At 36.0% G+C, this 17,195-nt stretch overlaps 1 protein-coding gene across 4 annotated transcripts in view; it reads left to right on the forward strand.

Moving 5' to 3' along the window:
* LOC105381632 (epithelial discoidin domain-containing receptor 1) overlaps positions 1-17,195 on the forward strand; it is a 170,149-nt gene that overhangs the window by 65,485 nt on the left and 87,469 nt on the right. The gene's annotated exons all lie outside the window — the stretch shown is intronic.

The following is a 17,195-nucleotide window of genomic DNA, read 5'->3' on the forward strand; positions in this document are numbered from 1 at the left end:
CACGGCAATGCAATAATAGATCTCCATAATGGAGCAAAAACGCTACTATTAGTGCACCATTTTTCTGCCGATGTACTGTTCATATTTAATGTACTGAAAATAAATAAGAGTCTGTGCTCACGCTATGAGAAACAGCACGGACCACTGAGTGGTTTTATATACTCTCAATATCAGATTTTTTGCCACTCATTATACACAGTGTAATGCGCCATCCGTGCCTGTCCTCCATTCTAAAGACTTACGTTTTTAATTGCATTCTCTTAACTACGCTCTAGCACAAAATAGAAACTGTAAAAGGATAAAAAATAAAGTTTTTAAAAGCGTCAAAATGTTTGCATAATATTTTAATGGACCACAGGTCTGTTGAGGAGTTATCTGTTTGAACTGCATTCACGATTGCACTGCTTGTTTTATTTTAGAATACTTAATAGATTTTTCTGATATGTCACATGCAATTACATAAAAATAATGCAAGTTTTTATAATATATCGTGCTATAATTTTAAAAGCCAGTAGATTTTAAATTCACATTTTGTATCAAGCGCGTACATACACAAACATACTATATTTTATTTATGAGATAAACTAAACATTTCTTTAATATAAAACACAGTTACACAATGTTGGACAGTCAGCTACGGTGCAATTTCGAAATGGCATACATATTAGACTCAAGTGCGGTAAGGCTTTTTTTCCCTCCGGGTTTTCGGTACACTGGAATCCCTGAAAAGGCCAAAAGCTTCGCTGTAAGCCAACATTCATGTTCCGTGCTGTGGCCGCTACAAAGATGTCCGAATATGGATAAAATATTGCATATTCCAGCTGTTGGATCTTTTAGCTACGTTCTCGATTTTCACAGCAGTTCGTTTGAAGCAGTATATATATTCATAAAAGTAGAACATAAACGCAAAGTTTTAGGCGTATATTACATAATAATAATGAATTGTTTCAAACAAAGTGACACCTCATAATTTAACGAGATAAAGATAATATATTATAAAAAAGGTTCTATAAACTCCATAAGAGTCGAAAATACTCGATGAAAATTAATTTCCGTAAAATACCAATTATCAGATAAACTGGCTGACCTACATTGATTTAAAGTTTTGCTTCCTACACTGGATGTGGACGGTTCGAATCCGCTTCAACTGAAGTCTAGAAACTTCTAGATCATAGATTGTGGTCACATTTTGTTTCTTCAAATCAAAATCTAGATAGGATTTGCTAGAAACTACAACAAAATCTTTTGTTTTATTTGTTACGAAGAGCAGAAATAATAGTTTACATACTCTTATATAACATATTAATTATACATGACTGTATATTGTGTATTAAGTATAAGTAGATATTTATAAACAATGTCAAAGCTTATATTACTTTGGCGGTAGTTAGCGATATCGGAAAAAAGTTCGAACCGAGCTGGCAAGTATGTGGATCCCCTCGTATTCGCAAAGTTTTCACATTTGCGGAAATGAGCGAGATCGACGGCTTAGTATATGCATTTTTAAAGATACGCCTAACTTCTTAATACACATTCAAGATTCGGAAAAGTAATTTATTATTGAATAGCTTGATATTGAGTTTTGCGTTCACTTTATAAGATTTTTTTATGATTCGAATACATGGGTTTTAATTTTCACATCTTTTATTCTTCTATACTCAACATACCCAGTTAAAATTTCGTTCATTAATATGACTTAGTGCCAATTTCACCATTCTCGGTTATCTAACCGACAGGGATTGATTTATAAATTGAACGTCATCTCGTGAGAATGGTGAAATTGGCACTTAGCCGGACACGTCTAAGGTCGAACAAAAAGTGTCTAGTCTCCAAGAAGGTTTAACATCATTCCAATCACTGTACAATGTATGTGTGTGTACCAGGGAGATCGTAGACCCACTGAGCCTCCCCTAATAAAATGGAAATCATCCTGTTATTTGTTTATTCACTTAAATTAATCGGCCGGGAGACCTGACGGATGACGGCTGGCGACGTCACGCACCTGACAACGAATCCGCTATTCAGGCTGACGCGGCGTTTTCCAAGCGATCACACTCCATGGCTGCCTTCATGACTTGGGACGGGCGTTCATGACTTAAGTTTGATGATAGCAAGTAGAAATTATGTATATTTTTCGCTCACAATGTTTCGTAAGTGCGCAAAAAAGTTATTTAAACCACTACAATAAACAAATTTTAACTAAAATGCAATTGACAACAAGCGAATATTCGTAGTAATTTAAATACCTATATCCTATGCCTGCATTTCTGACTGATGACTCTCCTCTTAGCAGAATCAAGCCTAGAAGGTGTACCCAATAATCGATGTTTTCTAAAGGGCAGATGTTAAAAACGGCTTTCATCAATCTGCCCCCTTTTTCCACCCCTGTTGGGCCCAAAATTGTTATTCACGTCCCATTATCTGAAATTTTTAGCCTTAGGTGTCTGAAAGGAACCCTTTAGTTATTGTACCGTATCGCGAGGAAGGCAGGAAAGTACTGTATGGTCATCAATACGTTGGTTAGGTTCGAAACTTTATTGTACAAAATAAAGAATTAAACATACATCCAATGCTGCAGCTTGATTTCGATTTTGGCGTTATTAGTCTCAACATGAAAATATGTACCATCTTATGCCGATTGGCTGAGCAACCGCAACATAAATATGGACTCCACACACCAGTTGATTAATTAACCGTACGAATGTTACCGTCTAACGTTGTGGAGGAAGTGGCCATCGCCAATTTTTCAATAAACCTCACGACACACGTACTACAAAGATCGACGCGGCGACGTGACATGGTTTCACCGGAGGAGAAGCGGACCGAAGCGACGCACCGACCGACCGCGTGTGTACAGACCATTCACTACACTGGCCAGAAAAACTATATTAGTTAAAAGGAAAAAAAGAGAGTTCAGGACAAACAACAGTGAACAGGGCAAGTGATCACGGACGCGTGAAGTCACGTCGCACCCGCCCATAATTCAATAAGACTCGAGCCAAACGTCGAGCGAATCGATTTCAATGAAACATTAACAAAATAAATTTGGGGAGAAAATAAACAAAAGGTACGTTTCAATCACGGCAAAAGGCTGTATCGGAAGATTAATGCATTAGGGAGATTACACAAATGGAATACGTATTTTGTAGACTAATTTTACCTTGTATTTTGATTGGTAGTGTAGCTGTTGGGCATTGACGGCTGATGCGGTGGAAACGTGAACGACGCCACGGTTTGATGGTCAATTCAATGCCATTTTATGAATTCCTTTATTTAAAAGTTGTCTTTGTAAACTCAATTTAAATGTTAAGACCATCAAAGCAAAGCTTTATTCTCAAAGATCAAACATTAAATTCAATTTCTACAAAAATCTTCTGTATCAACATTAAATACATCGTCCACTTTAAAAAGATGAGACAAGTTCACTACTGGACATGGGCCCAAGGGTGTTACACCACGAGTCGAAAATGAACCAAAAAATATTTCCGGATGAACTGATCAGCCAATCCGGATCTCGCAAAGACCACCGGCTAGATGAAGCCAGTCAGGAACTCATGACTGAACTAAACCACAACCAGCTTTACCCCACATTCACACTAATCTAGCCTTTGTCAGTAGTTCCGATCAGTGAAGCGGATCTAAGTATTGTTGAGCACAGGAAGGGGAGTTATCAACGGACCTACTATTTTTGTGATACTTGGGTTAATCAGATAACTTTCTATAACTTACTTGCATAAAAAAGATGTTATTTTAAATTTCTATAACCTGATTATACTTATTTCGAAAGCATTATGCCAATCAAACTGAGACAGCTGACATATCCCTGACTAATAATCCAATCCAACCAAATGTAATTGAAATGTAAAGTTAGTAATAGCTATGAAATAAGTAGAATTGACTAAGACATTATTCCGAAATGCGAGCGAGCGCCTGACTTTGTTTTACCGACGTTAGTTAGTGATTTAAAGTTTGAAACCCAATTTAGCGTCCATAATCTCTCTCAAACTGAAGTTATTGTTGGAGAACTCTAAATAGTTTAATAGTGTATATTGTGAAATCATAATTTCCGGGTTTCTGGTATTATTGTGACATAAATTTGTTGGATTAAACAAACTACTTACTTATATGAAATTTAGTGAATTTGATAACTGTGTAGGTAGTTTATATTTCCGTTCATTTAGTCGGTACATAACATAAAAATACGACTGTAAAAATAACATAAGTACCCTTTATTTACGGCGTTGACAGTAAAGTTGTAGCACACAATGAACTGAATGCCTAAGTGGAGGTAATTAATAATACCGCCACCCGCTCACATCTGCTCGGCACTCGGAAAGTATATTTGTATTTATTAATCTGCAAACGGAACGGGCCCTAACCAGCCGGCTCCTTATTCCAACAACTCATTAGACGAATTAATGAATACAACGCCAGGGTTTTAGCTCCAATCTCCATTACGAAGCAGACTTATTGAGGCTCGCTCCAAGTTTCAGCCGTTAACTACAGAAGAATGTACTTTGGACTCACTTATTGTGAGATGTTTGCGCAATTAAATCTCTCTGTGTTTTTTGTCGTTGTAGGTTACTTGGTGCTTTGTGTTCGTGTAAATACGGACTTCCAAATGTGCTAAGTATTTTTACTTGTATTTTCGAAGTTCAAGGTGTTTTTTGAAATCTTCAAGCAGTTTTGTATATTATTATAAATGCTCCTAATTCACTTATCGATTCACCGGGCATGATATTCTTATATTTATAAAAATGCGAGGAGACAGTTCGAAATCAACTAAAATGTAACCTTGCGATATAGTTTTTTAATACTTTTAAACACGGGAAATTTCCCTGCATAATATGAATATGCAGTACGCATTTTTCAAGATTTCATTCGCCCGTTTACTAAACTATAAAATGTTTGTTACAAACTACACAGGCATTGGTAAGAGAGATGGGATGAGACAAAGTGAAATGATAGCGAAGTGGCGGCGGCACCGCGTGCATGTCAAAGGAAACTGGCTGTCTTACCACAGAGCAGCTGAGAAGCCTGCTTGACACAGTTTATCTTGTTCTGTGTCATTTTTCATTATCGCGTTACTCTGTGAGTTGCACTGTGCTTGTGTTTTGTAGCAGTGTTATAGAAGATAAACATTGCTTTTAGTGTATGAATACAGTACCTATCAACTAGCATAATAATATACTTACTTCTACTTTTTATCGTGTATAACTCTCTATTGCATATACTAAGTACGCAACTAGCTTCTTTCTAAATGTCTGAATAAAAGTTATTAGTGTCATAAAAGCTGTGTGTCCGAAATAATCCTAAGTAATTTCAATTTCAAACGGTATCATTGAGTTTTCCATTCTACACATATCGTTTATCGAGATATTGTGACGCAGGCGGTAAATCACAGCATTCACTTATCATTATTTATTAGGTACATACCTTGTAGTACTTATACTGGAATTCAAACTCGACCACCCTCAGTACTCACAACTACGAGGTCTCCGTAGAATAAGATTGAACTAATTCAGAAGTCATAACTCAAACCATCCCAGCTCAGCAGCAGGTGGTTGGTCAACTCAAATTAGTACTAGAAATTAATAGATTTATCTTTGCGTGTGGTGCAAGTCAAAATATGGAGCACGAAATGAAACAAACAACCAGAGCTCGTGAATAAAACGCTTAAAAAATCGACCTACAAAATGCAGAGGCATTTTAAAATGTAAACGGGAGTTTTGTTTAGTGCTGTCTTATTTACATTTTTGTCCAAAATCGAATGACTTATTTTATATCTGATATTATATCTGATAAACGAAGAAGAACTCTGTAACAGTGGTAAACGACATACATAATGAGTTATTGACAATAATTTACCGGTGGAAATTAATACTGTATGTATTTGTTTAAACATGGCAGAAGAACAAGTTTTGGAAAATATAAAATTAGCTTGGATGTATTCCCTTTTAAGTACGCCAAGGTGCACCGATGCAACTGAAAAATATATTAAAATTACAACTAAAGTGTACTTTACAAAAATATTATTCAGAAAATGCTAAAACGAATGCCTCAAGAAATACATGCACCGGCCAAAATATGCGATCCAATTTAACGTCGTGCACATCAAAGAGCAAATATACATTCGAGGAAATTCCGCATTTTCCCATCGTCCACTTGGGACACGCTGCCAACCGGCGGAACCCGACATGCACCCGGCGGGTGACAGCCAGACTACTATTAATAAGTGGTTTGTCCATGAGAACCCTGAATTTATCCCCCGCGTTAGGACCGACTTTGTCGTGCGATGTCAAAACTTCGGCGAGAGGTGTACAATCTCTATCTGTGGAAATGCTATGGCTATCCGACGCTATTGTTTACTTAATCGCTTATTATTACGAATATCCGATCTGACGCGTACAGCTGGACATATAGAAATGTGTTTTTGTACCTGTCGATATTGGTGTTAAGTACACAAATAATGGGGAATGGAATTTAGGAGTAAAACTTGTAATATTGGTTTGTTTATGCCGGGTGAGGGTGGCTTATCGATAGTTTAGCTGACAAAGTTCACCTGATTGAAATTCCTTTGAGACGTCTCAATGTTGCTTACATAAGTAAGATATTGGTTTCTAAATAACTCCACCGGTAAATTCTCTACTTGATTAATCTGGTTTTGGAAGGATGTTGTTATATTTGAACGTATCTGAATAAATCACTTTCTTAATTTTTTACATCACACGCTGTACCTATTAATTGGGTAATTTTGAACTATGTAAAATATGAATGTGTTTTCGTCTTTTGTTTTGTCACTTCATTTTGTTACATAGCGTTTCGGACTCTATCTAATAAAGTACACTCTAGACTTCACGCAATTAAAATGATATAATGAAATTATCGACGGTAAGAGCTTGCGATGCCTTGTGGCAATGCAAAATGCATTACTTAGGTAAATTATAGTCCATTACATAACATGTTCACTAGAAGAGGTCAAGTATAGGGGAGACCAAAAGAAAATTAACTCAATAAATTCTCGATCAGAACTTTCGGTTAACGGTAACTTGGACACAATTTGTGCAGAAATTAAAAGAAACAAAAGAGAAAACAAACCGTAAAAAGGAAGAGTCCGGATTGATTAATGCCATTTTTTTTATTAACTAAATAAAAGTGTATGCATGTTAGCATAAAGCAGATGGTACTCAAATATATCAAAAGGAAAGACCGGCATAGCCACGGCACGGCATGGAGTGAATTTTTCGCATAAATTTCCAAACTGATCTAATCGCTGTTTCACCACTCGCAAGATTTCCAGATATTATATAAATATACAACTTTAGACGTCGCGGTTTGATCTTTTTGCACATCGATTCGGATATTGACGAAGAGATGGTTCGAGGGAAATAAGGATTGGAGATAGAGAAAAATCAAGGCGTAGAATTCTAGCAACGTGCTGCGAAATTAGGTTACCATCCACCACGTTCGTTGAATCCGTTCTGAAATTCCGATTTCAATCCTGACGGTAATTCTGAGGATTTGACTTGAAATTGACATTTTTTCACAGCCACTATCGTAATGTAATACTGCGGCCCGAATGCCAATACTTACCGAATCGAGTTCAAGAGTTATGCCTGTGGCAGTTTTAGCACCGTTCGAGTATTTTCGGATGATGCTGGCTGGTAAGTAATTTTGTTAGTGCATCCGAAAATACGACTACCGTCAGGGTTGATACTTTTGTTTTATTTGCATACATCACTGGTTAGTGGCATCACATCACAGAATTTCGCCGAAGTAAACATGTTACGAGTCGTGCGCTGCGTGCAGCGTCATTGACGTTGACGGCGCAAATCCAACGTGCTACAAAAAACACACGGAAAGTTTGTCACGCAGCTACAGTGCCGATCAAATGGATCGATTATTCACACATTCGGTTACCGAGAATATTGGAACAGCTTTTCAATTTCGGCAGAACATCAAATATTAAACCTTTATTTAATTTATATATAAAATGGTATCGCTATTGTTTATTAAAAAACAAACATGGAAGCTGCTTCATCTACTCAACTGATTCATGCCAAATAGGAGGATGTTTTTCTGGGCAGTAATATCAAATATAGAACATTCAATAGATTGAATGTTTATTCATTACCTGGATCACCATCTGATTAAGTAAATGTAGTAGTTAATTGGTAATATTATTATAGTAATAAAATAATAAAGAAAACCTAAAACAAACCTGAGAATTTATGATAGATTGGCACGATTGCTTATGTTTTGTCTATAGCTAATGTGAGATGATATGGGTGTAACTGCATTATTACCTCCTAGTTGACATAAACAATAGAATGCGCAGTTTTCGACTCGCATAGTCTCCAGGGAACAAAATGTGAGATTTGCAGGACAGATAAAATATTGGAAATTCAAATCTATTTGTTTGCGCTCGCCCCTCGAATGGACAAAGTTTGTAACTTTGTCTATGAAAAAAGTGTTGAATTACATATGAGGACGATATTGTGCACGGAAAAGCCGTTAGAGATCCGTTGCTGTTGTGTTTTGCTGGTTCCTTTTTCAAATTTGGTTTGATGTTGGGGGGTGAGGGGCGGGGCGCGGGGCGGCGTACAGGTGCTCTCTCGCCACTTGTAAACAGTGATTGTGCACTCCCAGCCAAACTTTTACTGTAGTTATGTGGGTTTTGTATCGGTTTTGAACCCACATCACACTGTGCCCCTTAATTACACAACAGTCGGGTCCCTTTCGGGTCTTTACCTTGGCGTGGACGGCGAAGTTACACGCGCCCGAATTCCGCCGTGATCGCTCGAATTACCCCATTTTATTTACAGTAGCGGGATTTTAATCCATTTTCCTAAGTCCTGTCCTCCTGTTTTTTTCCGCAAAATCTTAGTTAACATTTTAAATTAATATTTAAAAGTAAGTACTTATATTTTAATTGCCTCACCTTAATATTTTGGGCTTAAAATTAAGCCATGGTTTTGTGCGTAACAATGTTCGTACTTTTATAATGTGGACGTAGCGCACCTTTATTAAAATAAATTCACGTCGAAAACCCCCCCGAGAACTAATTAAAACACCGGAAGCTTTTGTTGTTTTTTTCCGCGGCCATGTTGATTCTGTTACTAGTTAGGTGCAATTTAATCCGTGATTTTGAACTAAAATTGGACTTTGTTATTGTGGTTACTATGTTAAGAATTATATTATGGTTTTAAATATCTCAACTGAAGGTAAATTCAATAATATAATTTACAACCATGCTGACGACATTTTTTTATTTATAAAAGATTAAAAAACGAATTGTAATCTTATCTCAAAGTACGGATCAGTTTTAAAAAATCCGATAAGCTGCATTGTGAATAAATGCGTAAATTCTCTTTGATGGACCACCAGAATAGTCTGATATCATAAAAGGAAATGGGGCTTTACATTTTTGCTGAATATTTATATTTCACTGTTGGTAATCGGAGACTGCGCTGAAAATATTATATTTTAATCATCGCTGATGGATTATGTCTGATCCGACATTCATCATAGCAGTTAAAGGTAATGAATTTTGAAATGCTTTCTTCACAGCAGTAAAATCTACTCAAAAACGACAGCAGAGTTTGGTAATTTAATTATAAGTATCCAAAAACTATAAATTTTACATTACCGGTGACAGAACGGGTACGAACAATCCACAAAAAATGAATTAGGTATCCTAATAAACCGGATAAGAGTAGTATATCTTAATCAACTAACTTACCTCAAATATTCTATTTCAAATCTTACATCAAAGAAAATGCTTATTTTAATAAACAATATTTACATATTCTATAGGAAGGTACTGAAATAACATAATATCACGAAGTCTTTTGTAATATTGTGTGCGTACCACGGAGCGCCATCGTCGGGCGGCTCTCGTACCCACTACGTCAATTTATAAGAAAAGCCACGACACATATCAACTCGTTCACCTTTCATTGCCCTGCCAAGTTTTTAAGGCCAGCGCATCACGCTAAAAATTCATAAAAATATGCGATAGTTTTCCAGTTGAAAACCTTGTATCGTAAATTTGTGTTAAGTTTTCAGCTTGAAAACATTACTTCGAGTGAGTATGACTCGGTTTGGATTTTGCCAATTTTGTTGCTTCAAAGCACAGAAGGAGCTTTTGTTTTTTGTACAGCAAACAGAGAGATCTTATGAAACTGTAGTGGTTTAATACTTGGAGGTATTGGCCCGTCCCCGGCCCGGCCGCGCCGCCGCCCCTCTCCGTAATCTAGCCGCGTCACCGGTGTCACCATTTGCATTTTATTGCCAAACTTTCTGCCCACAGAACGCCTATTTTTATGCTAAACTTATTCAAATGCTCGCCAATGTCATAAATCGGTAAAAGGGGTATTTTATCCTGACAGCATAACTTTCAAGTTTCAAACGCTTCCTAATGTTATAAAGGCGATAGAGTTTTGACGGTTCAAAATGGAGTTCAAACTTGTCTCTCAAGTATGGAATGGAGGTTATTTTAGTGAGCCAGCCAGGATACGCTGTTACATCTTACTTTCTCAGGCACAATTCAGTTCTACGTTTAATTAAAAGTCGGCTGCTTCTTAACTAACAGCAAAGTGTACTTTATTACCTATATTGACAACATTTTACTACTACACAATATGAAGTTTATATATTAGTGGTCCCTCTAGTAAATTCAATACTGCAATAAATAATTGTAAGTGTGACTGTGTGAAACAAAGAAAAAAAAAAAAAAAAAAAACAAGAAATGCACAACTGGGGGTTTTTAGTCGGTTAAAGGCCGACACTACCTGGGTCCCCTTCCCAGGTGTCTGTGTAGATTTTCCTCCAGGAGTGCAAAAAAAAAAAAATTATTAATAATATATAGGTATATATATATAAAAGATAAAATATATATATTATAAGCTTCCACATTGAGTAGTGAGTAGTTAAAAGATGAAGACAAAAAACAACCAAACTCTCACAATATATTGATCTCTCAAAAAGGCACGGACATAAAGTCTGTGGAGTGATAATAAAATCTTTAAAAAAAAAAAAATACTGCAATAAATACTCATTTATTGTCTTGAATTTCATTTGAGTCCAGTAGCCACTGTCCTATGGCACTGTTTTTTTTTTACTTACATTTGCCATTTTACATTTATTTACTCTTTAAATTCATCATTCAGTATTATTCATATGCATCATATTTATACATTTTATTACCAAGAACATTTTACACAAGTTACAAAAGCACTATAAATAAGTAAGTTGTACATAAGTAATATGAAAACGCAATCAATAGAGACAAACATCAACTACGTCTTTCCAGCTCAAGTCACTGCCTCATTACTTCACTGAAAGAGGTTTCTATTGAATCCGAATCAATTTCCTGGCGCAGAAATACATTTATTGACCACCTGCGGTATTCTATCATTGAAGATTATAGGACGCATACAATGGACGGTCCTTATTCCGAGTGTTGGACTCTCTGGTCGCGCTCCGACCTCACTATCATTATAGAGTCGTTATAGAATACCTACGTTTATCTACCAAGCGTAATAACTCTGCCGTCTCGCATTATAGCTTACGCTCCATCTACGCCATCCCTATTCTCTCTCCATTTATATTTTATTATCTTTCTAAAAATAAAACCATTGAATAAAGGATGACATTGGTTTCTATACTAGCTATTTTAAAGTCTATTAGGATTTCTCAGTTATCATTAAAGGAATATTGATTAGAAGCTCAGCTCACATAAATTAAAGTCCCACTATCTAACTCTAAATGGAGTTGGAAGCAGGAGTGAGACGAATTCATTACTCGAACTAAACCAGGCACAGGTGTTAGGGTTGTCAAAACTTAAACCGATGCCCGTAGTGAAACAGTGGAACTGTTAAAAGTAGGTATAATGCAATAGATTCGGGGGCAACCTTCAATTAGTTGCCTGTTCGCTTCAATTTAGTTTGTCGGCAAGACTACTAACATAGGCACAGGCTTTTTGTTTGTTAATTTCAGAATGCATCGAAACTAATTTAGGAGAATGGTCGAACAATGTTAGGCTGTATTTATGTTACATAAGTAACTGACTAACTACGGAACATTATATAGTAAGTATGTTATTTTTGGTTCATTTTTTTAGTGGAGATATAGGATTTTTCGAACATGCTCTACAATTTCCTTTGTTTATTCGTTTGATGATTACGATTAAGTGCATCACTACTAAAGCTACACGGTTGTATAAAGATGTCCTTAAAAAAGATTAAGCGTATCAAAGCTTAAGAGACGTGTGTCCAATGCTTTTAAGTAAATAGTATGTTTTGTGAACATTATCAGTGCTCGGTTAGATCAATGAGCCAGCATGATGATAACTAATGAAATACTTACCTAATGATCCACGCTAAAGTATTTATTTCACTCATGTTAGAATAATCCTTTATGCTATAATCTTATCATAAAATTTTCTAAATAAACTCCAGGCTTCCTCAGACAACGAAGATTTATTCAATGCCCATTTCTCTTTGCCATCGTCAAATCCATTTTTCTCCATTTACTTCATTGTTCTTGAACTGTTTCAATAAACCAAACCATGGCTGAAGGCTTTCGTTTAATGGGCCAGAGACTTATTATGAAAAAGATTCACTTAAGTATTAAACATTTTCCACGGACTGATCAAAGTTACATTTATTCATTAGTAAGTTTAAAATTAAATTAGTTACTGCCGCCGGCGCTGCTCCGAGTCACCACCTCACTTTGTTTCCTTTTTTATTTGCTCTTTCACATTATTATGAAGTTTATTAGCGTCGGTAACTCGGTACACTTTGAGTGCGAAAAAAACAGAGTTCGTTCAAAGTTATTGTACCTGGCTTATGTTAGTCTTCATTATGTTTCATTTAGTTTTATCAAACAAAGGACAGTCTGGGTCTGTACATTATTTTTACATGTAGGTACAATTGTACATTGTTAATTAAGGTTTCATTAATTAATTACAAAACTTTAATTCTCTTTATATTTGTATTTATCTTTATGTAGTAATGTTATTTTATAATAAAAGTAATTATGCCGCCGTTTAATTTCGTTTTTAGATAATCTGATTCTGTTTTGCTAGTCGACCAACAAATGTTACAAATGTTACAATCAATGGTTTAATTTTTAGGGAGTACGTCATTAATATTCTGTTCTGTTTACTAAAATAGAGTTATATCCAGCATTGGACAAATTACGCTCTTGTGATTAGATATACCTACTTTGATGAGAGGTAAAATTACTTAAACCACACCACATACGTATAAACTATAAACGCATATGTGGTACCTATAAAGTAGGAGTGTACTCCGCTCTCAGTTCAACAAGCCTTTTTCATACTAACGCCATTAAAAGTTGAGCACTTATGGCTGCGTTAGCTTAGAAAATTCAATTGTAAGCTTTATTGCTGGCGAGGTCATTCGAGGCACTATAACGGCCGTGTGGGCCGCATACCAGCCGGCCATCTTGTGTGTTCCTCTATAAAACCCCACTAAGTCTAAGCGGTGTACGATGCACCACCGCTGCACTACAAATTTCGACCGCTCTTAAGAAGTTCCACCCCATCCATCTTAGTCGGGAAGTGAAGTGAGAAAACAAAAAATGAATGTAAGTTCGTGCATTATCGAGGCACGGCTCTCGCGCGCTCCCGTGTGGTTTAACATGTTTGCGACTGTCAGTCGGTCGGTCGATTTGGAAAAATTGATTTCCATTCACAAGTATTTTCCATTTGTTTGCACGCCGTGGAAACTGTTAGGGCGTACATTTTACGAGTTCGATGGCGCTTAGATATGATTCGCACGGGCTGATCTTCTGTGCCTGGGGATTAGTATGTATGTATTGGTATTTTGACCTATGTTTTGTGTATATTGAGGTATAGCTTTTACAGATGAACAGTATAACCTAAGACAAATAATTGAGAATTAGGGTATTTAATTGCTTATATATAATTATATGGCTTTCAAGAGATGATAGGTACCATGCAAAAAGATTTCATAATCAATTTAAATGCACAATGTCATGAAACTGAAACTGACCTTAACTAATTAATATATTCAGGTGAAAATATTAGTCAGAACTCTAGGTTTAGCTAGTGAAATGTTACATGTAAAGTTGTCCGACGGTCGGAGAGTGCAATTTCCCAGCGCCGCAGGTAACATAGCAAAGTTTTTTATTCAATTAATTTAGTCGCAGTCCAACTTTTAGCATTATAGTACTATCCAACATGCAGTCTGATAGTGCTTTGCATACTACGCTAAGGGATTTCGTGTTAGTCAAAGCTTAAAAGTATCCGGTTAATCATGTTTCCGTGCATAGAAAAAAAAAGCTTTTTATAAAAAGCTCTGCGCTGCATAATATGTTTGTATGCATTGATAGGCGTGGGCGTATGGTATAATGAAAGCATATTTAAAATCCTTCCTCAGCGCATATATTTTATGTGGGCGCTTTGAAGTACCTACTCCTCAATATTACCAATAAGATAACACAATATGTTGCACTAGTTCTACTAAACAATTACACCTACAACGTAACTTTATATATTTCAAAAAAATAAATTAAGTGTGTCTTACTTACTATTCAGGATACCTGCAAAATATACTTCTTCTGCAAAGTCTAATCTTTAACCTGTAAATATAGAGTAAATAATTAAATGAAATTTACCTGTGTATCTCAACCAGCCGTGTGTTATTCCGTTCTTAGAAACTTCAATTACGTTCCAATTATGAAAGGATAGCCGCAGGCAGTAGGTACATGTGATACTTGATTAAAATTGTTGCGTATTTTGTTTCAAAACATTGAACATCTCTCTTTGTATACTGTGAGTATGTTCACTAATTGGATTATCTCGTTCTTGTTCTCTATTTTTAACCCCTGACGCAAACAGAAGTATTGTATTACTGGCCCCACATTGTTTATTAATAAAACTCCCCTTTTGTTTGAATATCATCCTGGTACCTAACTAAGACCATTAAAATATTTTTTCTTTAATAGGTACTTACCACAAAAAAAATTATTCGACGTTGAACGTATTTGACAAATTTATAAGGCAGTGTATAATGGTTAAATATCAGTAGAAAACTGTCTTAAGATAACTGAAAAGATATGTCTTCTTGGGATGTTGAAGCTCGTGTGTTAAAAACATCAATTGAAACATTACGTTGAAATTTCTTCAGTGACAAATATCCTTGACGGCTGCGAAGTTCGAACGAACTCTGTCAGTTCTCAACTTATTTATACGGTCTCTGTTCAGATTCTGCCGAGTTTATTTTCTTTCTTCTTGAAGTGTTCTTATGTTTATGGAGTATGATGAGACGAGGGCACTTTGTATTGTGTTCCTGATTTAACGCTATCGGCTTTTGATGCGTACGGTATTGGGTTTGAGAGTGTTTTGCGGCGAAACGTTGGGCAAATTAACTTTTAACCACCGTTATTATATTTGCTCAGCGGTGGGCGTGTTGTTATTGCGGGCTCAATAAAGTTAACTGTTTTATCGGTGTATTGTTAATGCTGTGTTTTATGATATTGATACTATGTTTCTGTACACGTATGTACATAGTATGGCTTATGTTTGTGTAACTGCCGTTGTGGTCTAGTCGTAGAAAAGCTTCTAAGTCATCGCCCAAAGTTAAGTTCCTTTCGCGAGTTCGATCCTAGAGTTACAGTATGGTTCTAAGTTTGATTAGGTATATAGAAAACTAATCACCTTAAGTCCAAAAAAAGAAAATAATCCTGTCGTTTGAATATATAGAAAGTCATCGTCCTATTGGGTTATTTATTTATTTATTTATTTATTGAAAGTTACAAAAACAGATTGTTATTAACACATTCTTATAAATTCATGCTTGTGGATCTTAATGTAAATAACAGTCCAAAACTATGTAACAAAAACATGCTAGAGTAGTTTGCTACACAAACATTTGTTTAGGTTAGTAATAATATTTTAAATTTAATTTTAAATCTATGAGGTAACTAGTTAAACTAAATAGTTAATTAGGTTAGTTCTAATTCTAAGACAGTATACATATTGGCATACAAACAACGTAATTAGGTATGTATATACTATAAGTAGTTTAATTATGTACTTAACAAGTGTTCATTCATTATTGTAAAGCAATTGTAAGTTATTTATGAATAAGAGAGTGCTCGTGTGTACACACCTTGGAACTATATTCTAGGCGCAGGTATATATACCGCTACCTGTAACAACTTACCTTATACATATAAAGGTAACCTGCCAATATTAAAAAAACAGTTTACCCGACTCACTCCTTTAAACACAGTAAGGCACTTTCGTATCATAGGTATTATAACTTTGACGTTTTCACGGTAAACTTGTTCGCGCGCCGCACTTCAGAAGTAATTCGGACATTTACCCGAATCCTCTAAGCATAATGTAGGAGGAGAAATGCTAAGTGGCACTTTCTCCATAGTCGGTTATCTAACCGACAGGGATTGATTTATAAATTAAACGTCATCTCCATATAAAATTCATGACAGTTGTGTCAAAAGTCAACCACTAAGCAATGCATAAACTAAACTAACACTATACTTATACACTCGCGTGCTATGGAAAAGTTCTAGTAACATACCATCGAATTTCTCATAACCGGAAAAGACTAGCTTAATGACGCCGTCTGAAACTTTGAAATACATTTAACAGCGCATCAGAATATTATCAACGAAAAACGAAATTATCTTGATCAAATTGGGGTCATTTGGTGTCCTAGCCTAGAAATAATTATACTATTAGCCATCCTACACACGGCTAATAATCGTTATTCCACCGCGTCTCATCCACCGATTCCCGTGTGCTCGGAGTAAAACAGAAAAATGCTTTTAAACTCACGTCGTGTGCGGAGAAGGGATGGTTTTACGTCACATTTCGGGTACAACAGACCCCCATACAGTGGAATTCCATTTGACGAGAATGCCGCCCTCGCGAGCACAAAGCCGACCGGTGAAATATTGCACGATCAACGCTGAAATCCTTGTGTAATCAACTCGGTTTACTTTTGAATTTTATAATTATTTAACGTCGTGCGGATTACTTACTTGTGAAGGTATAATGGGTAAGCTTACAAAGCTGTCTGTTTGTACGTTGAAGAATATATGTGGCATGTCTAAAACGTAATTCCTGGCCATGACAATGTACCTTCATATTATTTTAATACTTTCTTGCTATCTTCTGA

Source organism: Plutella xylostella, chromosome Z, assembly GCF_932276165.1.
Source record: "Plutella xylostella chromosome Z, ilPluXylo3.1, whole genome shotgun sequence".
Taxonomy (NCBI): Eukaryota; Metazoa; Arthropoda; class Insecta; order Lepidoptera; family Plutellidae; genus Plutella; species Plutella xylostella.